Source organism: Belonocnema kinseyi, chromosome 6 (genome assembly GCF_010883055.1).
Source record: "Belonocnema kinseyi isolate 2016_QV_RU_SX_M_011 chromosome 6, B_treatae_v1, whole genome shotgun sequence".
NCBI classification, from domain to species: domain Eukaryota; kingdom Metazoa; phylum Arthropoda; class Insecta; order Hymenoptera; family Cynipidae; genus Belonocnema; species Belonocnema kinseyi.
The window spans coordinates 85385654-85402355 of record NC_046662.1 but is presented as its reverse complement, the minus strand read 5'-3'; the positions used below and the strand labels follow the sequence as shown (position 1 = coordinate 85402355).

At 31.5% G+C, this 16702-nt stretch overlaps 1 protein-coding gene across 8 annotated transcripts in view; it reads left to right on the top strand.

Annotated features, from left to right (window-relative positions):
- LOC117175701 (histone deacetylase 4) overlaps nucleotides 1-16702 on the top strand; it is a 375256-nt gene that overhangs the window by 216247 nt on the left and 142307 nt on the right. For 6 of the 8 annotated variants that reach the window (XM_033365460.1, XM_033365459.1, XM_033365458.1 and 3 more), the window contains exon 1: nucleotides 12516-12773. The exons of the other annotated variants lie outside the window; for them this stretch is intronic. The gene's annotated coding sequence lies outside the window, so the exon portion shown is untranslated. Of the gene's footprint in view, nucleotides 1-12515; nucleotides 12774-16702 lie in introns of those variants that run through there. 8 annotated transcript variants of the gene reach the window in all.

Here is a 16702-nt window from a genome sequence, read left to right as displayed (position 1 = left end):
TGCTACCTGTATATATTGTTTTTATAGCTTGCAGGATCCATCCATTGACTCCGTACTCTTTCAGGACTTCCCAAAGTTTACTTCTATCTACCTTATCAAAAGATTTTTCTAGGTCAACAAATGCACAGATTTATAGGATTTGTAGTTTTTGAGATAATTGGTAAAAAGTGGATTTTTTGAAAACGAAAAATTCCAATCTTTTTTCACTTCAACTCGCGCTAATTTAGCCAATTTTCATCATTTCCCGATTTCCCCAATACAAAGTACGTGTTTAAGTTTTCTGAAACTATCTAAGAAAGAAAAACGAGAATATTGTAATGTCCCAGAAGGCGTCTTTTACTTCTCTAGGATCACTATCAACCGGCGCGTAGCATGCTATAATAAATAGTCTTCTGATTCCTACTTTCATTCTAGCCCACAGCAGTCTGGCAGACACGAAGCCATGGTCTCCGATATGCTTCTTTGCTCTTTCATTCAAAATGAGACCTACTCCTTGTTTACCATGTAATTCACAGTCTACTCCTGACCATATTTCAAATCCGCCTTTCAACACGCCGTTTTTTATGGCTTTAGTTTCGCATCCCTTTTTCTTTGTTTCGGGCACGCATAAAATATCTAGTTTCTTCACGTCCATAGTTTCACGCAATTCTTTTACCTTGAGATAATTTACTCCCCTAGAATTCCAAACACCCAGTCTCCATTCGTCGCCTGAAACATGACATTTAGATTTTCCGTGTGCATGCCTTTTGTCATTAAAAGTTCCAGTCCTTTCCGAGGCTATGTTGTAGTTTGTATTATTCATTGTTTAGATTATACGCCCAACTAACACCTTTATGCAATAAGTTTATTTTCTGAGTCGAAATCATGTCAAAGTTAAGTATCAAATCGTCATATGGTGGAGATTGTAGTTCTAACGTCAGTCCCACCAAAAACTTCAGTTATTAAGGGAGGGTTGGGAGAGGGGGGAGGTAGAACTGGAACCGAGAGTCTTGGGTTTGTGTTTGTGTTTTTGTTTTCATGCTGAGAAGGTCACCAGCCTGCAGCAGCGTTGTGATATATGGAAGTTAGTATCTGGCCGTCTTATATATACATACATATATACATCTTTTCTTGTGTGTTTATTTTAGGCCTATATCTTTGAATTTACAATAAAAAGCGAGTTACCCTCCCCCCACCGGTTCAAAATCTCTGCGTTATTTTTAGTTTGTAGGTTTAAATTTCCTCTGTTTTCTTTCTTTTATCGTGATATTATAATGAATTGCTATGAATTACTTATCTTTAAGTACGTTTCCGGATTTCCCAGTAACTGCATATCGAAGCACAATTTTCATAATACAAAATTCAATATTCCGTGAAATATTTGAGTTGTTCTTTGATTCTATCAGTAAACAATGTGGTTTAAAATAACTGCTTTAAACCCTTTCAATCAACAAAAAAATTGTTAATGATAATAAAAATATAATTTAATCGAGTAAAAGCATGATTTTTCTCCTTTTTTAAGTTTATCCTATGATATGTACACTGTTAAAAATGTTTGCAATTTTAATATACATTTACTATACATTTATACAGTAAATCTAAGAACTCGGTTTATGAAATAGTTATTAAGAGGTAATTTAGCCAGGTAATTCCACTTTACAAAAATTAAAGATAATTTTGGCAGTAATGTTGAATTCTAAATAATAAAGCATTATATTTGTTTCAATTTAAACATAAATTATACTGGGTTTCAAGTGGAGAAGTTCAATTAAGTACATAATTAAGACACCTAACCTAAAATCAGCAGTACTCACGTAAAAATTCTGACATTGGCAGTGAATTTTGATGTAAACCCCACCCGTACGTCGCACTTTGATTATAAATAAGAATTTAGTCGATGAATTGTAGGTTATTATTTTAGTTTTAAATATTTGACAAGATTTTAATACATCAAAGAACTTTCAACTTTTATGCGCTCTATTTTACTATACATGTATATTATTTTACAAGATAATGGTATATTAAATTTACTACACGTATATGCATATTGCTTCCAATATATTTATAGTAAAACCACTATAGAAATTTCTAATAATGTACAAATTCTTAAATTGCTGTATAGTTTTCGGAGGATATTAAAAATTGTAACTGATAATTCTTATAATCGTTTCTTTTATCAGAAAGTTGATTTTGGATCCCTCCGAGTTTGAAAAAATCATTTTTTGTTCGCCTCGTTCTAATTTTCAGCGCAGAAGAATTAATTTAGCATTATGTGGCATGTGGTTCCATAGATTTTACGATATTATGTGACTTTAAAATTAGGTGGAATAGTCCCAAAATATGATAAAAGATTCATATTTTATCACTTTCACCACTTTTGAAAAAGTATGCACATTGCACTTGAATAAAGTTGACATCCCTACTTATAACTGTGGATGTCGATTTTTTTTGTCCAAAGGATATTTCTATGCATTTTTCATCGCTGAATCCTACGAGAAGCAGGGTACCCTAAGTAAAATTTAGAACTGCCCGACCTGACAGTAAGCAAATGCCTAAAAAAAAAGATTTTTGTCTCACAGATTTGTTGTACTGAATACTTTTCTCACCATTTTCCTTTGAACTTTTTTCTGTCAATAATGTATGCGATTATACGGAAATTAATACCAATAATCGTTAATTGTAGAAATTTCTGAGAAGCTTTAATATTTATGCTTAATAAAAAAATATAAAATAAGAAACTGTACGAACAAGCATATAAAAATATTAGTTTTGTGAAATATCGTTATGTTTGATTATTTTTAAATCAATTTATATGCGATTTAAAAAAAAATGTATAACAATATTTTTACCTAGGCCATATTTAACATACAAGCAATCTTTCATGCGCCACGTGCATTAATACCACACGGAGAAATCTTTTGCTGCAATATTTGCTAAAAATCAGAATAGATTTTACTATTGTTAGTTTGCAATGGAGGGACATAGCGGAACTTTTGAAATGTTTACTACTTCGAGTAGTAACTAGTAACTACATGCCGAACTACAAAATTCATGGAATGAAATTTAAAAATGTTACATTCATTTCAAAAAAGGTTTGAAGTATTTACAAAGCTCTGTAGTAAGCCAGCAAGCAATATATTATTATAGCCACTTACTAATATCAGAAGAAGAAAATTCTAAATTTCTTGCAATAATATCTACAGAAGATTGCAATATTCGCAAAGGACTATAGTAACGTTGAGAGAGACCGGCACACTGATTTAGTAAGCCAATTAGTAAAAATTAGTGGAGTCAGATTGGCAGACGAAAAAAAATAAACCCAACATACGCCGCGTCGCGTTGAAGGTTATGACACACGTATCCTTTACACGAGCATACGACGTAAATGCAGACTTATTTATTCTGCCGTCCCAGCAAAGAAAAGTCGTAACTACATTTCTGATGAGTCGGTTAGGTTGACAGGGGACTCATCCAAAATGTAGTTACGACTTTTCTTGTTGGGACGGCAGTATTATGGGATGTTGAACTCTTGTGCACTATTATATTTATTTAAATTGCAATTGTACAGTACACAATATTATATATAGTTTATACATTATTATATGCATGCAGGAATATTATATTACAAGTTGAAACAGAAAAATGTGATTAAAATAAAGCTGGTGGGAATCAAACACGGGTCTGCAACACGGCAACACGGTGATATTTCATTCTGCTAAACTAGATAATGAGTTACAGAAATTTATTTCCCTTATGAAGTAAATGCTAGCACTCAAATTAATTTCCATTAAATTATTCATTAATTGTTCATAGTGATGACATCTGAAAAAGTCACTATATCTTAACGTACACTGAAAAAAAGGATTACTGGTACCAAGTTAATTTTACTTGGCTGAAGTAAGTGAAATTCCTGTTTATTTTCAAAGAAACATTTATTTGAGACAAATAAATACGACCTGTTGGTCGAAACGAAATATTTCTTTGAATCAAAGAAATATTAATTGAAGACAAAAAATATACATTTTACACCAAATGAATGACTCATTCTTCCAAATGAATGTGCCATGAATTGAAATTAATATTTCTTTGAGATGGGGAAATATGAATTAAAGGAAAGAAATATATTTTAAGGTCAAGCAAATATTTTAGAGGCTCAAAAAACTATTTCCCCACAGCAAATTTCTGAATATTTGAAGCACAAAAATATATCTCTGATTCAAAATAATATTTCTTTGGCCTAGACCATGCGCGAGTGCAATAAAGTAGTTAGTACTTCAACTGTAGTACATATTTTCCTAAATAAGCAACTGGATATCTTTTAGTCTAAATTATAATTACCATTGTTATTAATATGCATATTTAATTTAAACGCAAATCACATAATTTAAAATCTTGATGATACTGAAACAGAAAAATTCGATGAAAAATCCACCCCCAGCAGGAATTGAACTTGGGTCCATCGAGTGTAAAGTTCACAGCCTTGATCACGACGCTAACGTAACATGGGAATTTAAAGGCGCAAAACCGTATTTAAACCTCAACATAAATGCCAAAGAAATATTTCTTCAAATAAAAAACATGGATATTTAATTTAACAATATATTTATTTAATCTAAAGAATTATTCAATTGAAACAAATGACGCTAAATTATTAAATTTTTTATTAAAAAATATTAATTTGTTGGAATAAATGTTTATTTGTTATGAATAATTTAATTCTATTAAATAAAATATTTAATTCTAATATTAAATAAATATTAATAAATTAAATATTAATTAAAATATTTAATTCTAATTCTTTCTTCAAATAAAAAACATGGATATTTAATTTAACAATATATTTATTTAATCTAAAGAAGTATTCAATTGAAACAAATGACGCCAAATTATTAAATTTTTGATTAAAAAATATAAATTTGTTGGAATAAATGTTTATTTGTTATGAATAATTTAATTCTAGTAATTCAATGAAATTTTTTCTTCCACCAAAGAAATAAGAATTTACTTAAACAAAATACCTTCATATAAATAAATGCTCCATTGCTATAAATGCATGAACCCTTCATGACAAAAATATATATACTGTGATTCAATTAATATTATTTTGAATTAAATTATTATTTCTTTGATTTGAATAAACCTAAATTCTTCATTCAAGTATGGAAAACCTATTGATTCAAATGTGTCCCGAATCAGTTCAAAGAATCTAACTCGACATTTCAACGAATCTAGACCTTTTGAATTAAGGAAATCATTTTCTTGAATGTAAGAAATATGTATTTCAATGAAGAAAATACAGCCAAAGAATTCATTTTTTAGATCAACAAAAGATATATACCTGGTTTAATAAAAATTACTTCTGTTAAAGAATATTTTCTTGATGCTAAGAAATGGGATTCAAGAATTATATCGTACTATCCCAATTTATTGTAATAAGGATCTTTGCATAAAACCAAATTGAATCATTGATAAATTTAAGGAATTTCAGTAGAGCGTTGTTTACGCTCGGCTGCACTCGGTCCAACGCCAGGCTCGCTTACTAAATCACTTCGTTACTAATATTCGAGAGCGATCTTCCGAATTTGTCTTACTCCATAATACAACAAAAAGAAAGTGTCATAGTATAATTCATATTCCTACAGACAATAGCAATTCCCCTTATAAATTTACAAGTAGTCTTATGTTATTTTAGGTACTTATTACTTCTACTCTTTTTATATAATTTAATTATGTCTCTACTAAGTTATCCTATCCATGATTTTACTATAAAAATATTAAGACTTCGTGTTATCAATAGGAAAATTTCATATAAAAATAGTATAGCTTACGATTACTGTATTAAAATATACGAATTATCGCCTTGGTCCCTCGATTGTAACCTAATTTAGTAATTTTTCCAGTACAAAGTTTCTCAGTGCATAAATAATTTCGTAATTTAATAGATAGTCCTATATCAAATTCAAATGGGTAAAAACAACGTTACTGATAAAAACAAACTTTCAGTACTAAAAAACTAAAAGTACTAAAACTACCTTCGGTACGTCAGTATCAAGTCTCAGGGCAGCGGCGGTGATAAAATAAGGTCAGGATCAAGTGCGGTCGTTGCGAGTAAAGGACGTTATATATGATTGGCACAATCGCACTTGATAATGATTTTATTCTAGACCCGTTGCTGCCCTGAAATTGTGAGTGTCGTAGTTACATCCAAATAATTAACGATTCGCATTCGGCGATTGCTAGAAGCGGGTCATTTATATAATTGGTATTACCACCAATCGTATTGCGCTGCACCGTTGCAAGCAGAGAATGACATATGCTGTGATTGAGACAATCGTACATAATTAAGACCCTATTTTAGAATCGATGCTGCCCTCAAACTGTGAGTGTTTAAAGTAAAACAAAATTTAGCATATGCAAGCTTTTTATGTTTTATGACCGTGCAGTTTTACTTGAAAAGTTAAAGAAATTATCGAAATTTGATATTAGAAAACATCACCTATTCAGTATAGTTGTCAATTGTGTGCAGTTAGATACAATTTGTAGATTATATCGTAATGACATGGGCGCCAAAAATTGAGGATTATTTTGTTTAGCCTGAAAAATGAAACAAAAAATAAGAACAAATTGATCCGAATGACCGTATCATTATGATCTCGCGAAAGTCAAGTGCCATAGTTAATTCCAAATATTGAGCGCTTAGCGTTCGAGCGTTGGGAGAAAAGTTCGGCATATATGATTGAGATAATTGCGCATAATTCAAACCTTATTTTAGAACTTTTTCTACAATGCAACAGTGAGTGTTGTATTTGATTAAAAATATTTAGCGCTTAGCGTTCGATCGTTGCGTAAAGAATACGATATATAAATATATCGGCATTTTCATGTCAATCGGGTCACCTAAATATGTCGTAAACGGGTTTTTTTTCTCACCAAGTTTGGTACAGATTATCTGTAACATGTGTACTTTCATCTAAAATTTTTTCAGAATCACTTTTTTTGTTGGAAAATGGCGGACCAAAATATCTACAAAAACTTGCTGTTTTAACATGCTCTCCAGGTGTACCATTTTTAAGGGGAAAAAATTAGAAACCCGATATTATTATTCACTTTGATATTTTTGGTGTTGCTGGCAATAAATAAACTACTAAAATGCTAAATTTCAAAATGGCGGGTTCAAAATGGCGGCCGGAACATACAATTTTTAATTTGTGTGTTATGTTCGTTTCAATATCGTAATATCGTTTTAATGTTTGTTTCAAAACCCTATTTTCAATAATACTTATTATTATTTAAAAAATATCAATAGCAAGTCCAATATGGCGGATAAATAAAATGTTATATACAAGGCCAACGCCAACTCAGTCTCTTAAACTCTTCTGTGACCATAAGATTTTTAGCCACGAATTATATAAACCAGATATATTTTTAAGGGGAGTCATCGCTGATTTCAAATTTGCCATTAACTTTTGAAAAATTAATTTGTTTACACAAATTATTGCGTTATTAATCCATTTTGCAAAAAAATACGAGAATCATATTGAATGGAAAACGTTACATCCGGAATAGTTCTTTTATGTCTTCAATTGAACTTGTTAATAAACAAATTAATAAATAATGAATTTTGTAAATTTAATCAAACTGTTTATGTTAATAAGAAAGCCAAAGAAAATACAAATACCGCATCAATTATTTAAGGGGTTTTTGAGTACGCTTAATCCAAACATGGGATTAGTTTTGTAAAATGAGTTTGTTTAAACAATTCGTTTCAAAAAATTGTTTAAATTAATTTGGTAAAAGTAATGGCAAATTCGAATTGAGCGATTTCTCAAACCCTTAAAACTATATCTGAGTTATATAGTTCGGGGCTAAAAAATCTTATGGTCACAGAAGAGTTTAAAAGACTGAGTTGGTGTTGGCCTTGTTATTATACAACATTTTTTTATACGCCATACTGGACTCGCTATTGATATTTTTAATCAATAATAATAAGAATTTTTGAAAATAGGTTTTTAAAACGAACATTATATACAAATTATAAACAATTTATGTTTGGGCCGCCATTTTGAAATGTAGCATTTTAGTAGTTTATGTATTGTCAGAAACACCAAAAATATCATACTGAATAATAATATCGGGTTTCTCATTGTTTTTTCACCTTAAAAATGTTATACCGGAAGAGCATGTAAAAAATACACGTTTCTTGAGATATTTTGGTCCGCCATTTTGCAACAACAAAAAAAGTAATTCTGAAAAAATTTGAGATGAAAGTACACATGTTAAAGATAATCTGTGCCAAATTTGGTGGAAAAAAATAACCCGTTTACGAGATATTTAGGTGGCCCGATTGGCATGGAATTGCCGATATATATAATTAAGACAATCGTCCATGATTTTGACCTTATTCTAGAACCGCTGTTGCCCTTAAATGGTGAATATTGAAATTTAGTCAAAATATTGAACGCTTAGCGTTCGGCCATTGCGATAAGCGCGCTATGTGAGACGTGCTACAGATTTTGTCTTCGTTTTTGCTCTCATTGCTGTACGAATATATTTTATACTCTGATTTTGAGCGCTTGGCACTGTATAGCCTTAAAAGTGTCAATTTAAAAAAAATTATGGATATTTCATTGGGCCCTTATGACCTTACATTCTGTGTGAGGTCCTTTGAATTCCTATGATTTGAATCCTGCTAAATTTAAATTTTTCAGCTTTTTATACAATTTTCATAAGGATAAAATAAAATATTTTATATCCTTATGAAGAAGTGTAAACCTTGGTATATACCAACCACTTAACTAATATTGTTTTAAGAAAATGAGTTTTGCGTGTTATAAGCATCAAAATGCGGAAACGCATTTTTATCTGAGAAATATGTTTGAGGTTTGGATTATGCAAATAAGCAGCAGTTCCAAATCAAAAATAGAATTTTCTCGTTGTAAATAGAGCATGAGTCTTAGTACCGGGAAATCCGCACTATTTGGATACAATATCAAAGACGACCTTGGATGTGTTTCCACAGGTAAACTCCACCGCCAAACCCAGAGATTTGCTTCCGGAAAAATCTGTTTTCAGGAGAAGATGTTAACACATTTTGGTTCATACTACATCCTTTTTCACATCTTAATAGTTTTGTTATAATTTACACCTTTGCAAATTTCCCGACTTTTATCACATAATAGATGCCAAAACAAACTGATATGTGCCAAAACTCTGAATTCTTTTTTTAGAATATTCAAAAATGTTGTAAAATTAACTTTACCTTACAATTAAAACGGATTGAACCCAGGCAGAACAATTGTGTATAGTCTATACATAGTGTGAAGTATTATATATAATATTCATTTGTTTTATAGATTTTTTTTATAAAACAAATGAATATTATTTATAATACTTCACACTATATATAAACTATATTTAATTTTTCCGCCTGAGAATACTTCATTAAAAGAGGAATCAACTTAAAATTCAAAACAAATATAACTGAATCGAGGGGTTAACCACTACTGAATTCAGGTGTATATCCTTTTCTGAATTCTTACAATTTTCTTTAATTTTAACTTGTCAAATTTTTATCCAACACAACTGGCCAGCAAACTTGACGTTCAGTGTAGAACAGTAAAAGAGCATTCCACAAGCCAATTCAATCTGTGAATTCTTTCGAAAGTCATCATGCTAACAGACTAAAAATCGACTGAAATTCAAACACGGACGCACACACAAATGCGAAAATCTGCTTTTCGGGCTTAGAGAGTCTCAAAATGTGGACATTTACGAAAAAAAGGGGGCGGGGTCAAATTTTACACAAATCTAATATTTTCTTTAATGCAAATGTAAAAAGCTGATTTGGTTGCTCTTTAAATAAGAGCTTCGAGTGTAAAAAGCAAGAGTTGTATGTTATGAAAATCAGCGTTAAGTTCTTTTTGGAAATACACTGAGAATCCCATTTAAGTCGAAACGTGTTTAGCGCAGGTGGATAGTTTTGCTGGACGCGGGAGTGAACAGGAGGGCAGTCCTAAAATGGTGTGAACCATTTCCTAATATTACACATTATACAAGCGAGGGTACCCGCGCACTACCCCTTTGCCGCTAAGCTGTTGATGTTTCACGGATTGTTGAGCAATCCTCTCTCGACCCCGCTGGCTCCGAAACCACCAAGGCAGCAATTCTCGGAACCATTTTAATAGGAGGTACTTGAATGGGACTCCCAGTGTACATATAGCATATGTTCTCGCGATCTTAAACTCTTTTAATATCAATAAAGAGTACTTTTTCCACTACATTTTCGATAGGGATATGACATTTAAAAGTGAAGTTCCAAAATTTACTCTCTTCGTTTAAAAAAAAATTTATTTTGAGCTAGAAAGAAAAGTTGTTTTTTTCTCTTTAAAATCCGTGAGATCAAGAAGTTCAGTTTTAATCTTTTATTGGTAAAATTAAGTTTTAAGTACTGCATAAACCCAATAACGCTTACGTAAAACCAATGATCAAGCTTCCTTTTTAGCCTCTAAAAAATATTAAAAAGTGTCCTACCGTGGAATATATCTAATTTATTTTTGATTTTCATTATTGAAGGTCAAACATTTATTTTTTTACTGAATGGTTATAACTAATGAAAAGGGATCGTCCATATATTACGTAACACTTTTTTCTTTTGTTTATATCGTTGTGTCTTTCTCAACTTCACATCAATTTCATGCTCGTCTTTATTCAAACAAAAGAAAAACGCGTTACGTAATTTATGGACGATCCCAAAGGGCGTGAGAGCTCCTTAACTAATCTGAAGTAGACATAATTTTGTTTTGCTTTTAAAAGGCTTAGAAATTTCCTAACCAGATGATATATCCTCAAAAATCACTTATCGCTTAGGTTTTTGAATCAAAAGTTAACATCCCAGTTTTGAAACTCACCGCCCTCAAATAGAAAAACAAAAGCTCTCTTTCCAGATACGAAAACCTAAAAATCTCACTTATTCCCAGATAAGTAAAATTTTGTTTTTGACCTTCATTTTTAAATGTCACATTTTTTCAAAAAAATACTTATCATCAATGAAAAAGGCATGAGATAGCCTATCAAAACTATACTGGACTACATTTTTATTTGTTCTTATAAGAGTTAAAAATTGCCTAAATAGACGATATCCACAGAAATCCCCAAAAATGTTGCCTCCTCTCTCTCTCATTAAATATTTATGCAAATTACAGCATTTTTTCACATAAACTACTATATGCTAGCACAACACTTTGCCATTTTCTGAGGTTCACAGAAAAAAAATCCGTAAAAGTTTCAGAAAAATTGATCAACATTAAGACATGCGTGCTGCAAAGGCCCGGAAACCCCCCCAAGATCAAGATGGAAATTTTTTGTTCGAAAATATAAGATTCATTTTTCTGGATTTACACTTAGCTTGTGGTAGGTTATTAGAATTTGTCAGGAAGTCTCAAACGTATATAATTTCAGCTAAATTACTTTGTATTTTGACGCCCTTACTATTCCCTATAGAGACCAAAAATTGCCCAAAAAACTGAAATTGACAATTTCGTGCAAAATTGACGCATGTGAACTATGTTCTTCTCTTTTTTGCCGTAAATGTTTTTTATTCGGTAAGTCAAATGTTTTTAAGCATTTTTAAACTAATCTTCAATGTTAGGTTTTCGTACTAAATCATTGAAAGGCCCTTTTTAATCGAACAATTAGCCTTTAATATGAAGTCGGATATTTTATTTAAGCATTTACCGGTTGTTTGAACAATGAACTATTATTTACTTGTAACTTTTTATAAAAAGCTAGAAAACACTTTTTTTTAATTTGTTGAACTTTTTCGCTTATTATTAAATATACACATCTGTAATAATTAATGTGGTAATTTGTCATTTTTCAGAGCAAAAGTTTTTGTTAAAACCATTTTCCAAATGTTTAAACAATGTATTCAAGATTAATTGTACATTTTCCGAAAACGGAAATTTTCCCCTGTCAATTAGTTGGACAACCATAGTGGATACACTTAAGAAATATTGCCCCGGATACGCCGAATCTATAATAAAAATCTAACCCTCTTATTGGTGGAATACTGTTAGGTTATTGCAAACACGTACTTCAATTTTATTGAATTCCCTTAAATTCATCTTAAATCGCTTCAGTTCAAATGTATTATCTTAATTCGTGGGATTCTTTTTAATTGCTTCAATTTAATTATACGTCAAAATACCTAGTGAAAAACACTTTTATAAAAACAGATAAATTTTCATAAATTAGAAGCGGTAAATTTGATATAAAATTAAAAGAAAAACTTGTAAAATACGATGTATGAGCTGTCTTCGTTTTTCAATGTCTTTCCTACTCTAAACACGGCCGTTCTATCCGTGAAATGATCGTGGGAGCGGGAAGGGTAAGCACAACAATACCGCGCTCGCTAAAAATAGCAAAGACACTAGTTTGTTGGTAATACGCACCGCGGCGCTCGCATCGTGACGCACAGAGGGGGAAAATTGGTGGCGCGAAAGACTGCGCGAATCCGCAGTTCTCGTTCATGTCGCGGTTCGACAAGATACAACTTATGATATATCCGATTTATTGCTCGTGTTTTCTTTTCTTTTATTTACTCGAATCGCCTCCAAGTTGCGTGCGTCGCTTCGCGATCAGTGCACGTGTGATTTCCTAAAATGCAAATAATAAATGAGACACAGTGATTTCGTTACAATGCTTCGATGACAGTTCGCAAGATCAAGTGACAGAAAGAAAAACATAACAAAACCTTGATTCAGCGGAAGCAACCTCGTGGAGTTTCACATTTCAAGGTAAATAAATAAACAAATTAGTGAATGAATCAATGATCAATTATTAAACCAAGAACCAAGTTTACGCCACCTGCTACTCTTTTTTTTACATTCTCATTTTAATGATGAATTTATGCTACCCAATCAATTGATATATTCTATCCCAGTGGCGTAGGATCGATTGCGAAGATTTTTTCGGTCTAAACAAAATTTCATATCTTTCAAATATGTTTTAAATATTTAATGGAATGTGAGTTTAGCATGGCGAAAAATTGGTTTGCAATTTTAAATATTGAGAGCCGCCAAAAGTATTGGAAAACGACGCGTTGAAAGGCAATGGCGGCCATTTGTTTTCGCACGACGCGCCTCTGCCACCATGCGAATTCCTCGACGATCTTTCCCGATAGTCCTTTTTCGCGATTCGTGGAAAGCCTCTAGACTCTCTTCTTTATTCGATTCAGAGGTCGACGCACGACTTCCGCTTATCGACTTTACTGGTTAAGGCTACGGCAAAAGTTACCGCTGCAATGGAAATGTCGCAAACACCTGTTGTACGGATTATATGCTTTGGGGGGCGGATCTATCGATCCTCCTTTATTTAAATGGGGCTGATAGCTCTTCAATCTACAATCTTTGCCACAATTGAAATTTGTGGAATTGATTTGTCTTACCAATCCGGGATGTTACTACTTGAACGTACTCAGACAAGTCTTAAAATTCTTAATATATTTGATTCCAAAAGTTTGAGCTGTTTTTGTTTTTAAATTCATGACGGAGATTATTAATGATATTCAAATATTTGAATAATAAATTGTATGAAATATATATGTATGTTTCACCACTTCGTAGTCACTACGTATTTTTGCAACTCAAATGCGTCGTAAACATTGTATAATTAAAAAATACTTCAATTCATTACAGAAGTTGTTAATGTCTTTTGGTTTGAATTGTACACAATACATCATATGTCTTGCCAATCAAGGATGTCACTACTTAACTTATTTAAACTCGTGATAAAAATCTTCATTATTTTAATGTAAACGCAGACAATTATTCGGCTTCTTTTTTGGATCTTTTTATTTAAATCCTTAATCTTTTATCATCCATATTGTGGAATCTGCATGTCTCATAGTTCCGGGATGTTACTACTTAAATGTATAGGTCAAAGTCATGGAAATATTGTGTATCAATATTACTTAAGTAATCTTTGAATCTAAATAATTAATATTTGACTAATTTCATGAGTTTTAATGAGATTTGAGAGGTTTCTAAGTATTAGAATGGGTTTTAAACCAGTTTCAAAAGTTTCATAAGGTGCTAAGATATTTTTCAAGTAATATATACTTTCATGTAATTTCAAGGTATTTCAACGGATTTCAGTGATTTTAAGGAATTTTATAACATTCCAAATAATAAGTTTTCATGTCAAGATTCGAAGGGGTTTTAAAGAATTCGAAGAATTTTATAGGGTTTAAAAACTTTCAAAATATTATGTTGGATGTTAAAGATTTTAAAAGATTGCAAATTTTTTCCACAAAATTCAAATAATTACAAGGGTTTTCATAAGATTACAAGGGCTTTTAAAGGTTTCGAATAATTTGACAGGATTTCAAAAATTTCAAGATATTTCATTAAAATCTAAAGGTTTCAAAACATTTCAAGGAATTTTGAGGGATTTTAAGACACTTCCATGGACTTTAATCATTTTAAGAAACTTCATAAGATTCCAAATGATTCCGAAAGATTTGGAAGGTTTTCAGGCGGTTTGAAAGGATTTCAAGGGATTTAAAAAGTTTTCATAAAATTGCAAAACAATTTAAATGTTTTTTTAGAAATCTAAGAAATTTCGAAATTTGGAAAGAATTTCGAAGTATTTTAGGGAATTTCCTAAGACTTTAAAACACTTCGACAGATTTTAACGTTTTCGAATATTTTAATCGGATTTAGAGGGATTTCGAAAAATTGCAATGGATTCCAGCGAAATACAAGGAATTCCATAAGATTTTCAGTGATTTTCACAAATTCCATAAGATTTAATGTTATTTCTTGGAAGCGCAATGTCTATAGTATTACGGGATTTTCTGTACGACCTACTGGTCAAACATATATCAACGTATGTGCCTGAAGTTTCAAACGTTCAAATGAACTAAATATTTTCCCCCATTTCTATTTTACCTATAAGTATGGTTCCGACTGCAATTAGAATATGCATTATAATTATGTTTCAATAATAAATTATTTTCAATATAAATGAAAAAACATTTTAGCACTTTCTCTGGTTTACAAAGTGGTCAGCCAAAAATTTCTTGCATTTGAACATTTTGAACTTCAAGCGCATGATCAACATCTAGTATTGCGGAAAATTCCGTAGTTATTAAACAATTTAATTATTTTAAATTTTACCAGTTCAATTATTTCTTTCAATGCTTTTTGATTATTTAAGTTTAAATACGTAGAATTTACAAAGTATATACAATTCAATTGTAGAAAGTTTGTTGTCCAGATTAATACTAGATGAAACTGACCACTGCTGGTATCTGGCACACGTTCCCATATCGATTTGATTAAATTAAATTGATTTTTATTTTAACTTCTTCAATATACTAGCAACCTAGCAAGCAGGTCGTGCACTCAGTATTGATTTGTCCACTTAGATTTACATCGTACTCTCAACCTAAAGAACCTTTCTTTCTTCCTCTTCGCCTCATTAATTTTTTAAATCCCCCATGCATTGATAATTTTCTTCGTTATTGGTGTGAATATAATCGATGGTTACGATATTAACCTTTTCTCTCTTATTTTATCTAATTTTTCGTTAAATAATAAATACACATGAAGTTTAAATATGTGCAAAAGTTTAAAAAAAGTATATACTTATATATTCAAACCCTCGTATTTAATTAAACTAAAAGTTCTTCTTCCATCCTAGTGAAGTGCCTAGAAATTAGATGCACATTGAACATGAAAGCAACACTCGCTTTATAATTAGAATTTAAAGTGTCGATGAAGGCGTATGTGTTCGCGTAAATCGCAGGTGACTTAGCAAGAAAGTACAAAAATAACACGGGCACCGAGACTGCCGCACGGAGACTGGCAAGTGCGAATAAATGTGTGGGGATGTGCACGTGGCGATTCGGGACAAAAATACAATTTGCAAAAAGATGTTTAATTCTTATGCTGCGAAAAACTCGATAAAAATAGATTTATATTTTCGGAGTTTCTATTATTCTATTATATATTTCTATTATATTAAAAGTCGCAGGCGCGTCATATTGATTTTTGAACGATTTACTTGTAGCCGAACGCGTCACTCCAAATATATTTCCCATTATGCCACTCGAACAAATAGTTATCAAATTGACAAAAATAGCAAGTAATTATAATAAATTGTTTACGCTGGAAAGGGGGTAGAGTGTGACAGAACTGCCCCTTTCCTTTACCAGCTCGAATAATTATTATTTTAAATGCAATATATCCACCGATACGGAGTTCAGAGCTAACGTTACGGAAAATTCCGTAATACTTGCCCTAGCGCTGCACTTCATTGGTTATGTTTTATAAAAAATTTCATAATACCCCGTGAAGAAATTGCCAAATGCTTGCCTTATTTCCGATTTGGGCCAATTCAGGTACACAATTTTGTGGTTGTTAAATTTGGCCCCGACTTAACAGCCAAGCTTACCAGTAGATGGCGCTTCATTAATTTCGGAGACTAAAGTGGGTTGACTCCAAATCGCCCAAATTTCAACGTAAAGTGTCAAGAGTCAAAAATATTTTCATTATTATTTGGAAAAGTGACAAAATAAGTGGGAAAAAATGCCAAAAGTGAGCACAAGACGAATGCGTACGTATAGTATACTTCAAAATATTCCTGAATTACGTGTTGAAGACTATAATAAGTAAATTTATTAAGAATTTTAAGATGAAACCTAACCTCGAAATGAGGTTAT